We start from the raw sequence: 17,980 nt of genomic DNA on the forward strand, positions 1-17,980 counted from the left end.
TCTCTTTCTTCCTAGAGAGAGAGAGAGAGAAATATGTAAGATACGGTTAAAATAGAATTATATTTCCTACAATGAGAGAGAGATAGAAATATAGAAATATTTGAGAAACGGTTAAAATAAACTTATATTTCTTACAGTCACAGAGAGAGAGAGAGAGAGAGAGAGAGAGAGAGAGACGATACTGAATCAAAGGAAAAATCCTCTTGCGGCCCCTCGATAACCACTGTCCCTGCGACGCCAGTCTTCCATAAAAGCCAATCATTCCCTACAGGCAGCCTTCAAAGAGTGGCATTACACAAACAGTCAACCGGACAGAGTAGAATCAAGGGTCATAGCATCAAGTCAGGATGCTGAGCGGATGGGTGACTGTTTTGCAAGAGTGGTCAGTGTATAGCTGGCTGTTAGTCTCATTGCCGTCAATCGTGTGTGGGAACTCTCTCTCTCTCTCTCTCTCTCTCTCTCTCTCTCTCTCTCTCTCTCTCTCTCTCTCTCTCTCACTGTGGGAACTGGAAGTTTTGTTAACCGTTTTTTAGTGATTCCTATATCTCTATCTCTCTCTAACTGTAGGAAATGAGATTTTTTTTTACCGTTTCATAGATATTCCTCTCTCTCTCTCTCTCTCTCTCTCTCTCTCTCTCTCTCTCTCTCTCTCTCTCTCTCTCTGAAGTTTAGCTTTAGTTTATCCCATTTTGCAATCTCTCTCCTCTCTCTCTCTCTCTCTCCTCTCTCTCTCTCTCTCTCTCTCTCTCTCTCTCTCTGAAGTTTATCTTAAGTTTATATTTTGCGCGATATCCCATATTTTCAAACTCTCTCTCTCTCTCTCTCTCTCTCTCTCTCTCTCTCTCTCTCTTCTTACTGGAATCGAGGCTGAGTGTATCAGAAATCAGAATATTAATAAAATTATTTTTATTATTTCCTTTATACTATACCGAAATATGTTATTATCGTTATTATTATTCCTTTGATTCTGGTGAAATTCTATAGTTAGGTGCCTCGGAGACTGGTGATTATTTTCCAAAAGGGGTTTACGGCTCCAGAATCTTTGTGAAGACGTAGAGCGATTAATCTCTCCTTTTGAAACAGTGATTTTTAGGGGGTGGGATGTCCTTATCTCCTTCCTCCCCCTCCCTTCCCCTATTCCCGCAAAGCCGCCTTATTCCTAGTCACCTAGGTGTTGTAACGCAGTTTTAGCAATAATAAATCAATCAATTATTCTTAGTCACTTCTTGTTGGCTCACATTGTAATCATTTGGACCAACAAAGTATTTATTCTAAATGTTTTTATAATGCCATATGCGTTGAAGAACACCCGTAAACGCAGTTGCATAATGCTATCTTCTTTATTATTATTATTATTATTATTATTATTATTATTATTATTATTATTATTATTATTATTATTATTATTATTGATTTCAAGAATATTATCAGATCATATACAGCAAAGCTGTTTCACAGTATTATTACGAATGATTTTGTTCCTATTACTGTTGTTGTCAAAAATAACAACGAAAAAGCTTAACAGTGGCCTTGTCTGTAGAATTATGACCACGCACTACTGGGTAATTTTATTCGTTCTCAAATGTCATCGCACTTTTATACTTCTACTGCGTGTGTGTTGAAAACTCCATCAGCTCCTGCTGCCATTCATAGCAAATGCTCATTAAGTTTTGGCTCGTGTTAAAGTTTTTATTACAGCTCGAGAAGCAAGTCAGTTACTTTGATTGGAGTGGAATTTTCTTCAATATTTTTAATCTTCGCTATTTTTTGGTGTTTTCTTTAATGCTTACAATTTTCGCTATATGTTCTTATTTTCTGCAACAGTTACAATTTTCGCTATTTGTTCTTTTCTTTAATATTTACAATTTTCGCTATTTTTTCGTGTTTTCTGTAATATTTACAATTTTCGCTATTATTCCTCTTTTCTGTTATTTAGGAGTAATCACCCTTTAGGCTGGGATTTCTGAATGAAGAAACATAATTATTCTGTGGAAAGTTATAATTTAAAAACACACAAGCACACGCCAAAGCAGACTTGACTTCAGATTTTAAAAATCCTAAATCAGCGTTTAATTAAAAAAAATAAAAAAGAGAAATAATAAGAAGAAAAGCTTTAGAATCAAGACGCCGCTGTTTTTAGCTATACTTGGTAAACTAGCTCTCAATAGCTCAGAGCCTCGGGTCTCTCAAGATTTGTTTAGTTCTGGTCACACGACTTTGCGATCTGAAAATCGAACCCCCGGTAGCCTGTTAAACCACACACTTTCGTTAAAAAAATTAAGTTCGTGCGTGCTTGCACGCAATTGAGCTTACACACTTGTTAGATATAAAACATAAACAGCAGCTCGCTTAGACAGGAATGTTACTGACTAAATGGACGTTACAATGGGAATGCAGAGGTAGATGATGAATTTTGCAGATATATGAATCGCTGTCAAGGAAACTTAATCCATAAAATTAATCAATAATTCTGAATTTAAAGTAATTGGTAATTCTGATTTTAACATAATGAATAATTCAGAAGCAAAGCTAATGAAAGATTCCTAACGGATGTCAATGCATAATCATGAAGTTTGAGCTGTGAAAAAATTCAAAGTAAATTTACTGGACAATTTCGAAATTAAAGTTTACGGCTAATTCTGAAGAGAAGGTAATGAATAATTCTCAGAAAATGTTAACAAATAAACTGAAAATAAGTATTTGAAAATACATAAAAAGAAAAGCTATTGTTAGCTACTGTTAATTCTGGAGAACAAATCATTTATAATCACAAGAAGAATCGTGTGCTTTCGTCTTTCGTCGTCCATTTCCTGTGCACTCTGCTTTCGAGTCAGTGCACCGACTTTGCAAACACTTGCACTAAGGAGACGGCAAGCCTTCAGACAAGACTCCTCAACGATTCAAGCTGCCAGAGATTGTAGAAGCTTTTCAACCAGAGAGCTGGTACTTGTAGACGTCCTTTATTCTTAGCTTTAGAGTGAGGTGAATTACTGACTTTTTTTTTGGAGGGGGGGCGGGGGCGAGAGGTGGGTTAAGACGAGCGTGAAATAGACCGGTCTTCTTCCGGTGTTCGTCAGTTTCTTTCCGAACGGTTTTATTGGACAAGTTGCTTTCTCGAAACGGTGAAAGACACTTTCCGGAAAAGCTTTGCTCTTGAAAGATGTTTGTGAAAGACTTCTTATAAGAAAACTGTTTTCAGATTTTATTCGAGGAAGACGTTCTCCTGGAAAGCTTCGTAAAACAGCTTCTGTATGTGAAAGACTTTGTCCAGGAAAACTTTAAGAAAAGTTGTTTGTGAAAGGCATTGTCTAGGAAATCTTTGTTTACTAAATGTTTGTGGAAAGACAAACGTTATTTGTAAAAGGCATTCTCCAGGAAATCTGGGTTTATCAAACGTTTTTTATGAAAGACATTCTCTTGGAAAATCCGTTGATTTTGTCTCTGTAAGGCTTTTGAACGTCACTCGTATCCATTTACAGTATTCGGTCATATTTTTAGATTGAGTAGACTAACACAGGTCAGCTTATGATGCCTATAAACCATGACATCTCAGAAGCAACGAAGATTTTGTCAATAATAACACTGTTGCAATGATGATATTACAACCTACAAATGACAGAATACTTATGCAACCCTTTGTAGCAGTGATCCATCGTATAATTACGTCGGCATCATTACAAAATTAGACTTGCCCTCACTTGACTGATTACGCACGATAATGATTATAATTGTTTGCGATCCGTCCTCCAATTGTACTGATTATTATTATCTGGCTTTGCCCTCAAGTTTCTTCGCTATGTGAAGTAAAGTATTGTGTTTTTTTTTTTTCTGAGTACAATCTTCAAGTCCTTCTTAAAATCGATTTTATTCTTGTTTCTTGACAGTTTGTTGAACATAATTGAGTGAAAGTGGATACCCTGAGGACGGTGAGGATTTCAGTGTGGAAGTCCTCCCGTTTTTAAGTTACATGGCCGTATATATACTCTCTCTCTCTCTATCTCTCTTCTCTTCCCTCGGAAGGCAGTGTTAGCGCTCCTAATTCAATCAAAGAACCTCTGAATTCGATCCACTAGCGAGAAAAGATACTGTCTAGCCTAGTTTCCTTATAATCCACTAAGTGTCTGGTGTCCAGAACAGTTATTCAATAATTATTTAGATTAAGCTGGCCTTATACCAGCTATGGCCACCTCTCAAAGGCGGCGTGTGAAGTGAGGTAAGGTTTCAAAAGGGAATATAACAACCGCTGTGGAAAGCTATATCGCTAAACCAACTGAGACGGAGAGAGAGAGAGAGAGATATGACTGTAATTCTTACCCAATACATTCGACAGACCACTAGGTACGTAATTCGCTTCATTTAGTCAACGTGGGCACATTGAATAGTTCAAGAAACAAGCCCATGTGGCCAAGCTACAAGGCTAGGACCTCTCACTGTGAAGGCGAGAGTATTACTGCTTAACAACTGGAGATAGAAAGGCAAGGAGTATGAATATTATTGTAATTATCACAACCATGTCATTACTGTTTAAACCAGATGGTTATATCCGTTGCACTGCCTTTTTCATGCGTTCATTGACTCATTAACTGGAAGAAGGAAGGTTTGATAACTGAGGGTATTTAGAAGGAAAATGTTTGAGGATCCTTCCTCTAGGTATTATTGGTTTTTAGGATTGATATGCAATTGAGAATTCCGCATCTTCTTTCCACCAGTTGAATTTAGAGAGGATGGAATGACTCAAGTTGCAATAAAAATTCATATACAGTAGGTCTGCATAATTCTTTCCTTTTTCCATTTCCTTCTTTTTTCTTGTCTTTCCCTTAACTTGCTATGTCCCGTTCTCTTTACTAGGTCGTAAACGAGTTGTGTTCTATCAAGTGCAAGCTATAATAAGACCGTCAAAATTCCAGTTCATGATGAAATCTGAACGACCGTGAGGAGATTGGATGGATATGCACCATAATTTCCCCTCTTGCTGTAATACCCTAGCATTTTGGGTGCTCATGTACTATGCATATATGTATGCTACGCCTACGAAATGATGTGTTGGGTGAGCTGGGGGTGGGGAGGGGAGTGGGAGGACTGTCTCCATTGGCCTCCGATACTGGCAGAATTCACATTCAGATTTCCCGGCCTTTTCGCTTTTGATTTATGTCCCAGTCTCTCTGACCCGAGGACTTTATCAGTCTTCATTTTGATTCTGGGCATGAGATTCGTACGGATGCCGTCTTCCCGGATTTGGCATGAAGGCTGATCAATTAGGATGCAAGAATAAGAATAACATTATTCGGAGGAATATTGAATAATTCATTACAGGTACCGCTGAGGTTTCTGCTGTGGTTATGTTTTTTTTATTTTTTTTTTTTACTATGTCATTTTGGTTCTTGTCATGAATACCGCCTCAGGACCAGATCTGTTTGTAATCCAGCACTCTTATCCGTCAAAAGTCTTCAATGTCGATTTCAGTTGTTCTTTTCTTGATGACACTCTAACTTACGATTTCATGAAGGAAGAACCAAAATCCTTATATAATCATTATTATTTTATTGTTATAATTTCCTGAAGAATATATTTCTGATAGGCTACTTTATTTTCATCATTATTTCCCGTTGCGTTTTGTATCTTAGATTTTGTATTCACTGTCGAGAAGGCGACATTTAAGCAGCGCGAGCAGTCTTTACCGTTCTCTATTGAAATATGGCACTCTCTATCTCCCTCCGTGTTTCTTGAATCGACAGCGGAAACCTGTCACTTAAGAACAGGAGCCCATTAACATTTACCGGTCTTTCAATAGCCAAGCTTGCTGTGGGCTGCTATAAGCCCTACCCACTATAAACCTGACTCGCAATAAGCCCGACTCACCATAAACCCGACTCACCAACACCATAAGCCCAACTCACCTTAAACCCAATTCACTATGAGCCAGACTCACCATAAACCCGACTCACCACAAGCCCGACTCACTATGAACCTAACTCACTATAAACCCAACTCACAATAAATCCAACTCACTATGAGCCCTACTCACTGTAAGCCCTACTCACCACAAGCCCGATTCGCTATAAACCTGACTCACCATAATCTCGACTCATTATAAACCCGACTCACTATATACCCGACTCACTATGTGCCTGACTCACTATAAGCCCGACTCACTGTGAACCCGACTCTGGGCTTTTAACCATAGCAAAAAATTAAAGAATAAAAAACTCAGTCTTTATGGTTCCTTGCTGTCTTCGGCAGACATGTGGCGTCGCTTTTACACCAGCTGTCCTTGGTCTTGCGACGTGTCACGATGCTGCTGCTACTCTGATTGCTGTTGCTGCTGTGTTTGTCGTGTTGCTACTCTCTCTCTCTCTCTCTCTCTCTCTCTCTCTCTCTCTCTCTCTCTCTCTCTAGCAATTACCAGCGTTGCCAGTTTCGCAACCTTCACAATATATCCGGTGATTCACTCACTTTGAATGCCTTATTTTCTTTCATATCCAGCCGCTTGTTATTTTTTCATATTCGTTGTATGGGATATGTTTTTTTTTCCTTTTCGTCATTATTTGTTCTTCCATATTTCCTTTACGTATTCTGTTTTTCGCAATGATTTTTACATTCTTTTCTTTTGCATTAAATCATATTTAAATTTAAAATTTGAAACTTCAGTATCTGCACTTCTACTTTTACTTTGCATACACAGTTTTGCTTATATGTACCGTATATCTTTACCCAATGTCTTCCCACGACCCCGAACACTAGTCGTTGTAACGCCAGATTACATCAGCCAGTCAAAATAATGTCTTCATGTTATTGCGGCCTTTCGGTTCACATGTTGCTCCATTTCATCCATATTTCGTTTTTTATTATTTTTTTTTCTTCGGTGGAGGAGTGACCTTCGGGTGGACACACCCGTTTGCCTGGTTTCGGCTCAGTGACACTTCCTGCGATTACTGCCAGCGTGTCCTCAGCCCTCTCTCTCTCTCTCTCTCTCTCTCTCTCTCTCTCTCTCTCTCTCTCTCTCTCTCAAAACCCGCTACTAAATTAGCTAAAAGTTAACTGTCTCATGACACAAACTCACTCTCTCTCTCGCTCTCTCTCTCTCTTTCTCAAAACTTGCTGCTTAACTTACTAAAGGTTAACTGTCTCATGATACAAACTCTCTCTCTCTCTCTCTCTCTCTCTCTCTCTCTCTCTCTCTCTCTCTCTCTCTCTCTCTCTCTGTCAAAACTTGCTACTTAGGTAACTAAAGGTTCTGTCTCATGACACAAACTCTCTCTCTCTCTCTCTCTCTCTCTCTCTCTCTCTCTCTCTCTCTCTCTCTCTCTCTCTCTCTTAAAGCCCTTACGTAACTAACTAAAGGTTAACTATCTCATGACACAAAGTCTCTCTCTCTCTCTCTCTCTCTCTCTCTCTCTCTCTCTCTCTCTCTCTCTCTCTCTCTCTCTCTGTTAAAGCCCTTACGTAACTAACTAAAGGTTAACTATCTCATGACACAAAGTCTCTCTCTCTCTCTCTCTCTCTCTCTCTCTCTCTCTCTCTCTCTCTCTCTCTCTCTCTCTCTCTGTGGAAGCCCGCTACTTAACTAGGTAAAGGGTAACTATCTCATGACACAACCTCTCTCTCTCTCTCTCTCTCTCTCTCTCTCTCGCTCTCTCTCTCTCTCTCTGTTGAGCCCGCTACTAACTTAAGGTTAGCTGTCTCATGACACAAACTCACTCTTTCTCTCTCGTCAAGACATTACCTGTTGCATGACTCTCTTAGCGAGGCGAGTGGTTACGTAACGAGAAGAAAAAAAAAATTCCTTACATCCGTATGACTGCGCATGCGTGAAGGAGTGAGCATAGGAAACAGTGTTCCAAGCAGCGATCAACGTTATGGACGGAGCTGCGACACATCCTGTGTCATGTTGGACCCAACCGGCCTCCGCTTCCTGAGTTTACTGTTCAAGCACAAAATGTATATATTCGTGCTCAATTTTCATATTCAGTTTTTCCTTATCGAAATGGATATACCTTTTGATCTTTTTAAAGGATTGTTCTTCTCAAAGGATTAATATTATTTTTGCTAAACGCATAGAAGGTAATTTAAGGTTATTTGCGTCTGTCAAATTGGGCCGGAATGACAGTGAGCCTCACGAAAAAAATAGTGTTATTATTTTTGGTAAATGCATAGAAGGAATTTCAAGATTATTTGCAATTGTCAAATTAGGCAGAAATAAGAATAAGCCTCAAAAAAAAGATAGCGTGTAACAAATTGATTGTTATGACGTCATCGCCTTCTCTCTCTCTCTCTCTCTCTCTCTCTCTCTCTCTCTCTCTCTCTCTCTCTCTCTAATCATTACTAATCTTTTCCGACAAACGTCCGGGAAAGAAAGACGTTAGGAAGCCTTCAAGTGCGCTTAAAAGGCTTCCTTCTCGGGCGTGTTTGCGCTTCAATTGTCACGGAATATGGGTCGGAGCGCAGATTAAGCGCAAGCTTTTGAGTGGAAGAAATGAGAAGAGGGAATTGTCTTGAGGAGGTTATTCCTCATTATTCTTTTTCCTCTTATTTTCCTTCCTCTCATTTTTTTACTTTGTTTGTTAGACGTATATTAGGCAGGCTAGGTTTTGGCTATACTCAGAAAAATATGTGTGTGTAAATTAATGAAGAAATAAATGTATATATATATATATATATATATATATATATATATATATATATATATATATATATATATATATATATACAGTATATATGTATATATATACATATGTATATGCTTTCTAAGAGTAGCCAACAAACAAACAAACAAAGTAAAAGAAAATATGAAGGAAAATAAGAGGAAAAGGAATAATGGGGAATAACCTCCTCACGACAATTCCCTCTTCTCATTTCTTCCGCTCAAAAGCTTGCGATTAATCTGAGCTTCGGCCTACAATCCGTGAAATATATATATGCATGTTGGTATATATTATAGTTTTTGAATTGGCACAAATGCCAATCCAGCCATGAGAAGAAAAGAAGAGTCACGATAAATTCGTCACTATCAAAGATGAAGGTCCTTCGAAGCTGAAGGCTGCCGCTATGAAGGTCGGGAGAAGGACTTCTTGATTTGAATATCGCCGACCTTCTATATTCCCTTAACCTTTCGAATGAACACCGTATTCTTTAGAAGCTTGAATTTCAAGCCAAAAACCTCTGTGGGCTTGTTCCATATGAATAGCGTTCATAGAATAATAATAATAATAATAATAATAATAATAATAATAATAATAATAATAATAATAATAATAATAATAATAATTGAAAATAAGGTTTAGACGAACCTTTTTTGCTAAAAACTACCATCGAGGTCTCGCTGGAAAGGGAAATAATTGAAATGCAAGTTTTCTGAATTGCTGAGACCCTTGAATTGTGCTCATGAGCCTTGACTCTGCGTTCCGTGTTTTGCTTGCGCGAGTAATATAATAACATGAGTTGCAAAAAGCTCTTGTAGTGTAGAGGGTTGTAAGCCATGCGTAGATCCGTAAATGGAGATTTTGGGATGTTTGCTCTGTGCACTTAACATCCATGTAAACAAGCACACACAAACACAAACATTTATATATATATATATATATATATATATATATATATATATATATATATATATATATATACGTATGAATGTGTATATATAATATATATATATGTATGTATATATATATCACGCCTCATAATGTAATCTAAGTGTCCTATGAATTTGAAAAGGCACATAAAAACTATTCACACGGCAAAACCACATATTTCGAACAAAAGCTTCTGTATTACTAATCATCCACCAATGACAAGGAATACAGATGTTACTTTAGATTTATGGTGTTTTCGTGTAAATGGTGTTTTTATGGCCCTTTTTAATTTCATATATATATATATCTATTTGTGTGTGTGTGTGTGTGTGTGTGTGTGTGTGCATTGCATGTTTGGTGTGAAGAGCAAACATTCCAGAATCTATTTACACTGTTCGTGTAATTGTAGGATTACGCACACATATATGTTCATACATAATATATATGTGTGTGTGTGTATATATAATATAAATAAATTTGTATAATACATATATATATGTATATATATGTACAGTATATACTATATGTATATATATATATATATATATATATATATATATATATATATATATATATATATATATATATATATTATACAGTAACAGTTTGATTGAAATGTAGAGAGAGAGAGAGAGGGAGAGAGAGAGAGGACGCGGATACGAGTACGGACCGCACTGGAAATAAAGTAATCTAAACAAAGCCGTATCAGCTTCCTCTCCCAAATCGGCCCAAGTGTCCCCCACCGACCTGTTTCGGTGGAAGTTTGAGTCTCACTTTCACTCGTTATTCTTGTTTGTATATAATCTAGATTGGACGGAGTTCACGCCAACCTCTCTAAGAGACGGGAAGACCGAACAATTTACTTTTTCTTGCTTTTTTTTCGGTAGACGTCCTGTAGATGCACTTCGTTCGTTTTAGCTCGTTCTGCGTCTCCGTCTATCGAAGTTCAGGCATCTTCTTTCTGTCCTTTTGTTGTTATTGATACTGGTGTTGGTTGTATGGTCTTGAAATATTAATCTGAAGTTAGAGTGGAAAAAGAAAATAAAAAAAATCTTTCTCCTTTTGCGTGTGCCAGAATGATTGTCTTGGCAAAACGCGCAAGAATTGATTATATATATATATATATATATATATATATATATATATATATATATATATATATATATATATATATATATATATATATATATATATTATATATATATAATATATATATATATATATATATATATATATATGTATGTGTGCACGTATGTATGCATGTATATATATATATATATATATATATATATATATATATATATATATATATATATGTATGTATATACTGTACATATGTATATATGTGTGTGTGTTTGTACAGTAATATATATGTGTATATATACATATATATATACTGTATATGATTATAATCTTTGATATTAGTCCTAATTATATAACTGGCCTTCCGAATGCGAATTGTTCGACCGAGAAACGTCGTGCATAAGTGTGTGTGTGTGTGTGTGTGTGTGTGAACGCATAAATGAAACGCCATAGAGTACGTAAAACTAGGGAAAAGGATGATTTCCGAGATCTTTGACAATCTGTTGAATACATTCCAGATTATCTTTATACCACATGGGTCTCTTTCCGCTGACAGATATTTTTTTTCTTAACACACACACAAACACACACAAACACACACGCACACACACACGCCCACACACGCCATTCTTCCGGCTATCTCCTCGCTACAAGAAACGTTTCGTGAAAAGAATGCGGGTGCAAGACTCGACCAATCCCAAGGAACCTTTTTAGCGCTAAGCTTCTTGCGACTCTGGGAATATATCGTTCACTTTTGAAGGTGAATATACTCGTACAGGTGCGTTGCGCTGGTAGCGCAGCGCTACAAGCCTTGATTTCAAACAGGAAATAAAATTAAGTTGTTCGTCTCGCCTTAACTGGAACCCCTAGCAAGGTCAAGAGTGAGGTTATCGATGGCCTACTGGAATGAGTTCGAACTCCGCCATAGGGGAGGAGCATCTTTCTTTATTTCCCCTTCGGATTCAAGGCTTCCAGCGAGAAGCGCCTACAGAAATCGAGATGTTAAGAGAACATTGAGGCTATCAAAAATAACATATATTTTTTGGATTTGACCATTGGTTTTATGCATAGATTTGTGTACAAGCTCTCTCGTACAGGTAAAAGCAGTTAGTCCAAAACTAAGAAGAGCCATATATTGAATAAAAGTCAGGTAAGACTGAAGAGCACCTGGTGGCACCAAGTCGTATGCAACGCTATTAGCCCCAGGTACCAGTTCTGTGATCGTGTTATGTGTCGTAATAAAAACATGTTCTCACCCGCCCGCTCTTCATCTTGTAAGGAGAGGGAACACAGCTTTACTTGTGCTCTCGTCTTCCGCATTTGCTGCATATTCTCTGCTGCCTTTGTGAAAACAGAGTTATGCTGTTTGAACGCCTTCTCTTTTTTTTTTCTTTTTTAGGGTGAAGCTGAAATGAAACTTGAAGCTTTTATTTCGTTCGAGTTAATTGTTCCATTTACCACGGCTACCGTGTAATGGCAGTGGATGTTCATCTTTGTCGTTTTTCGGTTCAGTATTTCAATTCATATATATATATATATATATATATATATATATATATATATATATATATATATATATATATATATATATAATATTCTTAATTCTTACAACTAGAACTTGGATTAATGCAGCTGCCACTGAAAAGGAATCGCCACTTGTTTTTCAAATACAAAAAGACTCAGAATTTTGGACCATCTATGTACCCGAGGCCATTATGGACCACAAGCTTATATTTACAGCTCGCTGATTTTCAAATATCCAAATAGAGCGAATGCTGATTGGACAATGAAGTAGCATCTTTCCCGTTTCCTCAGTTTGGGAAAATGTTGCTAGCCAAGTTTTTATTGCATGTCCTTGTTAAAGTTCAAGTCAAGTTTTTGTATGATAGATAAAGTTGTTTCATTCTATAATATGTCAGCAATGGGCCGCTTGTTGCTAGGAATGTTCCGCGGTTGCCAGAGATGCTTCCAGATGACTTCAGTTCTTTCTTCCAAAAACATTTTTTCATTGGTCTCAGCAGAATCTAAATCTTCCTGATCTATTCATCTCTGTTTAGAACAGTTGTTAAAAAGGAAGCCTATATATTTGTTTTTTTTTTTTTTTTTTTTTTGACTATTTACATTTCTTGCCTTTTTGCCGATTTGCCTTAGTTTGCAACAGCGAAGTAATTTGTCTTATGAGCTAAAGAGTCCACATAGCTAACTAACGTTAATCAAAAGTTCGTTTCTCTGATTTTCCTTCTTATCTTCTCTCTCTCTCTCTGTCAGCTTACATCATTTTAAATTCTCATTCGAAACCTTGAGGAATTTATCAGCACATTAAGCCTGGAATGAGGGTATGTTTATGGCCGTGGTTGCTATGACACTTCCTTCCAACAAATATGATTTTTTATAGTTTTTTTTTCCTATTTATATGATTGGACCTTCACTTCAATTCATGTTAGATTCAGCCTCATACTATTTTCTCATTTTTATTCACAGAATGTTCGGTTTATTTGGCTTAATATTTCAACAGACCTATTTGATTATCAGCATGGGCTAACCATATCATCTCTCCATCTTTCAGTTCTCTTTTCTTTTTGGAGGGACTCCCAAAAACACTTTCTTCTCCAAAGGGACGCCCATAGGGCCTTTTTGTCAAAGGGACACCAACAAACCCTTTCTCTCTGAAATGACAGCCAGGAGCCCTTTTATTTTCAGTGACACCCGAAACCTTTAAAAACAGAGCACACAGGAACCTCCCCTTTTTAAATGGGAACTTAGCCTTTTTATTAAAAGGGACATCCAGAATCCTTTTCTTTAAAGGAATGCCTAGAAACATTTTTGTAAAGGGGCACCTCGAGATTATTTTTTAATTGTTATCAAAGGGTTTCCAGAAGCCTTTTTTCCAGAGGGACACTAAAAAGGTATTTTTTGTTCAAAGGTGGACACTAAGAAGCCCCTTTTTTTCCAAGGATCGCTGAGAAGCCATTTTCTTCAGCCGAGAAAGGATATTTTATTCCCTCAGAGTAAGCACTTTGCAGCGCCACATCTTAGGCCCCAGTGCATTGCTTTCTACCTTCTTAGTCTTCACCAATTTCCTTTGGTGTCTTCCCACATGTCGGTGCATCTTCTTTCAGTTTTCCTCGTCCCTCCTGTCGCCTTCATTCAAAAACAAACCCTTCGAATTTGCTTATGAGATTCCAAAAATGGGGATCACCGGCCCCCTTAAACGACTGTATCAAAAACGTCCCTTTCTGAATGAGACACGAGACCCTGCAGAGCGGACATTGCTTTCGTAACACCTGGAAATTTCCAGTGTAAAGCCCATTACGGTTAATCTCAGCACGAAACGTGCGCATTATTCCCAAGGTATGAATGCACTCATCGTCAACCACGACGTAATGTGAGTTACTTACACAAGAGATTACTGTCAGTCGACCTTAAACCTTCGAGGAGGAAGGGCAGTTGGGGAAGGGAGAGGAAGCTCAGGGCTTTGCGACAGGTTTGTTGAGGTGTTTTGTCGTCTTCGTAAACTTTATTATTTTTGTTTGAAATTGCATTGATGCTAAAACATTTTATTCGGGAGAACGCTGTGAATGTTTAGTAGGTCGTTTTAATGTTGACTTTCCAGGCTGACATAATAATAATGTCTTTTTTTTATCAAAATTTATAAGTTAGTGTAGTTGGTTAACGGTTTTTTTTTCTTTTGATTTTTCATGGTACCACACGTTTTATTAGGAATATTGCGAAAGTTTTAGAGTCATAGTGATAATGATTACATTCCAAAATAAATCTTTTGCTTTACCTGTGTTACTCAGGTGAATTTATGTCACTGCGATGTTTTTAAAGTTTTTGGTGACATTGTTGTGAATTAAAACGGATCGGAAAATTTATTGCTGCACATATACAGTATATTCTATTGCTGGTAACTTGACAAGGGGTGGCTCCAGGGATATAACGATTTAATGGTCACTGTCACAGTTATTCTTGAAAACTGAATCATGAAGAATTCCCGTTTAGAATAAAAAAAAATGCACACCTGTTGTCATAAGAGTGAATTAAATAGGAGAGCGTAGCACCAATTTTTCTCTTTTACATAAAATATCAGCCTTGAAGACAAGAAGAGGTGCAGGAAAATGGAAAAGTGATACCTCAAAATAACCGACGCCATAAATGTACTAGTATTTAAAAGAAAGTGGCTGCGGAAAAGTATGTGCTAAGTGTGTGTGTATATATATATATCCTCAAGTTCCTTATGGCTATATTTTGGCTGATGATTGTCACCATCCATCCTTATATATATATATATATATATATATATATATATATATATATATATATATATATATATATATATATATATATATAATATATATACATATATATACATGTATATATATATATATATATATATATATATATAAATATATATATATATATATATATATATATATATATATATATATATATATATATATATATATATATATATATATTTACTTTACGAACGTGGCTCGGTATCCTGTAGTGCCAAATCCAACGCTCGACAACACAGCCTAGTGATAATGTTCTTGTCAGCGATAATTCCGCTTGGGTAAGTTCGCTCTGTCCTCCACAATCTGCAGGAAATGCGTCATCATAGTGTACTGCTAATCTCGGCCCGTCCTTTGCTCACACAAAGTGTACATGTTGCTGGTCTTTGTGTCGCTTAGGGTTACAATATTAGGCACATTTAGGATTACAATATTAGGCAGGTTTACTGGATTTTTGAGATCGTATGTTGGTATTGTGAGCTTACGTAGATATTTAAAGTGCATTAGATACTCATTCACTCATTTTTCACATACACACTCACGTGTGTATATATACAGTATGTATATATATATATATATATATATATATATATATATATATATATATATATATATATGTGTGTGTGTGTGTGTGTGTATATGTATATATATGTATATATATAAATGTATATATAAATATATTTATATAAATAAATATATATATATATATATATATATATATATATATATATATATATATATATACAAGAGTAGATAAAGAAAGGACTAATTAAAGGCGAAATGTTTTGGCAGTAGGAGGTGGTTCATGAAACATGTACAGTAGAAGAGTTGATATTTGTCAGTAATAATTATCTGGTTTGGGATCGTGGAGAGAAGCGGCAGGGACTAAAGAATGCGTTTGACCGAGACCGCCGATCCTGGTTTGACAGAGTTTACAAGAGGAGAGGCCTGAGATTGAATCTGATCAAGAGATAGGTTAGAAAGGTAAAAGTAAACCGTGAAGCGGAAGCTATAAATGATAGAAGAATAGAGCAGGTGATTTTCTCAGGTATTATGGAGATTAATATAGTGAATGATGATTTAGTGAATGAGGGTAGGACGAAAGAGCTGAGTCACAGAATAGGTGAAACAAGAAAGATAGCAAGTTGTATGCAAAAGATAAGGCAGTTTTTTGGAGTTTCCCTGTAAGCCGAGGTTGAAATAATGTGATGGGGTTGTAAAGCCAACTCGCGTTTATGGAAGTGAAGTGCAGGTGTCGAATGTGAATGAAAATAAAAAGCATTTAGCTGTTGAGGTTTAAACATGTCTGTGTATCATATGCAACGTAACAAGAACTGAAAGATTAGGGAAAGGGGGATGCGTAGAAGAATTGGAAAATATGGATCAAAGTGTTTTAAAATGGCTGTCATGTGGAAAGAATGGAGGACGATAGGTTGGTGGAAAGAGTGTATAATTCATTAATGTTAGAAATAAACAGGAGACGATGCCATAAAAGGCGCTGGATTGATGAATAGGAAGGGGTATTGGAAAGGAAGAGTTTTAACAGCCAAGGAGTGTGAGAGTGGCTACAATATAGAAGTGAGTGGCGTAGTGTGATTATTGAGATTTGACTGATGAACCTGTTTGTAAGTATTTGATATCACCGTTGTTCAGGAAACGGCTTAAGGCACACTCACATGCGCACACACACACACACACACACACACATATATATATATATATATATATATATATATATATATATATATATATATATATATATATATATAATAATGTGTGTGTGTGCAAATGCATATTGTAACTAGTTGTATAGTTTTTGTAATGTAGTACGAGTCAATCAACCAGATTAACATTTAGGTTAATAAGACTATTATCGTAAGCCATCGATTCCTTACACGTTATTTTTACTGTGGTTACTGTAGAAGTAGTGGTAGTAGTTGCTGTTGTTGTTGTTATTGTTAAAGCATACGAAAATGAAATTCTAGGATAATACGGCTGTCTTTAATGTTCTGATAAATGCGTTGCCTAATAACATATTAAATTATGTCAAAATGAGAGTTCTTTGAGGTATTAAAAAACGTCTATTACAAATACCGAGATGATCTACACTTAGGTTTCACAAATGAACTTCAGGAGTTTCTTGCAATGATTTAAAATAATAAGAGGTGACTTCAAATCTATCTGTCAGGATGATGAATTACTGACTGAGGTTGGGAACGTTCGTTGTTTGTCTTGAAAAGTGCCAAGTGCTTTTTGAGGTCAACCCTGAGTGAAGAGTGTCCGAAGTTTTGTCTCTGTTTAGTACTGAATTAGTTTGAAATCACCAAACTTCGAAGACACAATTCATGGGTTTGCTACAGTCAAGGCCAGCAATGTGTGCATTAACTCTGAAAATATCAAAACATGTTTAGACTGTAATCGACCCCTTATTGTTGACTGTTAAAGAAGAAAAAACAAGGTCATTATTTTTAAAGCACGGTGCATACTTCATATTTGTTTTGGGGATGATTTTTATGATGAAATTAAACATGCTTGTTTCTGTTAATTAATATGTATTATGTCTTTACCCCTCCTTCCTTCCCATTAAACTTTTAGCCTTTTGTATTCTGCATCCGGGTCTGAATGAACTTCAAGTTCAAAAGTTAAACCTCAAACCCGACGAATTATCTAGGATAGTTAGGGAAACAAAAACCAAAAAAAAAAAAGAAAACAGAGTTCATAGAAAACGGAGCGCCCGTTACGATGCCAACCGAGGCTATAATATGGTTGGTGGAGTGCCCGCTTGTCCCCTCCTCTCTCTCACACGCTCTCTCTCTCTCTCTTTCTTTCCTGAAGTGTCTCTAAACAGCTCTCAGTTGGCTCTGTGTATCCTGTGTGTATGGAAGTGTCTCGGTATACTCTGTGCAGTTCGTTAGCTCGAGGAAGATACCTCATAGTGCGCATTCATTCGCTATTAATACTTCGAGTTGAACGGCTCTCGCACTGAAACAAGATCTCTCTCAGAGGAAGGTAAGACGTGAGTGAAAAAGAAGT

The 17,980-nt window shown here is 36.7% G+C and overlaps 1 protein-coding gene across 5 annotated transcripts in view; it reads left to right on the forward strand.

The window, feature by feature from the left end:
- LOC136828722 (carbohydrate sulfotransferase 8-like) overlaps window positions 1-17,980 on the forward strand; it is a 135,978-nt gene that overhangs the window by 20,392 nt on the left and 97,606 nt on the right. The window contains exon 1 of one of the 5 annotated variants that reach the window (XM_067086875.1): window positions 2,862-2,943. The exons of 2 other annotated variants lie outside the window; for them this stretch is intronic. The gene's annotated coding sequence lies outside the window, so the exon portion shown is untranslated. Of the gene's footprint in view, window positions 1-2,861; window positions 2,944-14,063; window positions 14,137-17,550; window positions 17,957-17,980 lie in introns of those variants that run through there. 2 more of the 5 variants (XM_067086874.1, XM_067086873.1) reach the window with 2 other exon arrangements.

The sequence above is a fragment of the Macrobrachium rosenbergii genome, chromosome 43 (genome assembly GCF_040412425.1).
Source record: "Macrobrachium rosenbergii isolate ZJJX-2024 chromosome 43, ASM4041242v1, whole genome shotgun sequence".
Taxonomy (NCBI): domain Eukaryota; kingdom Metazoa; phylum Arthropoda; class Malacostraca; order Decapoda; family Palaemonidae; genus Macrobrachium; species Macrobrachium rosenbergii.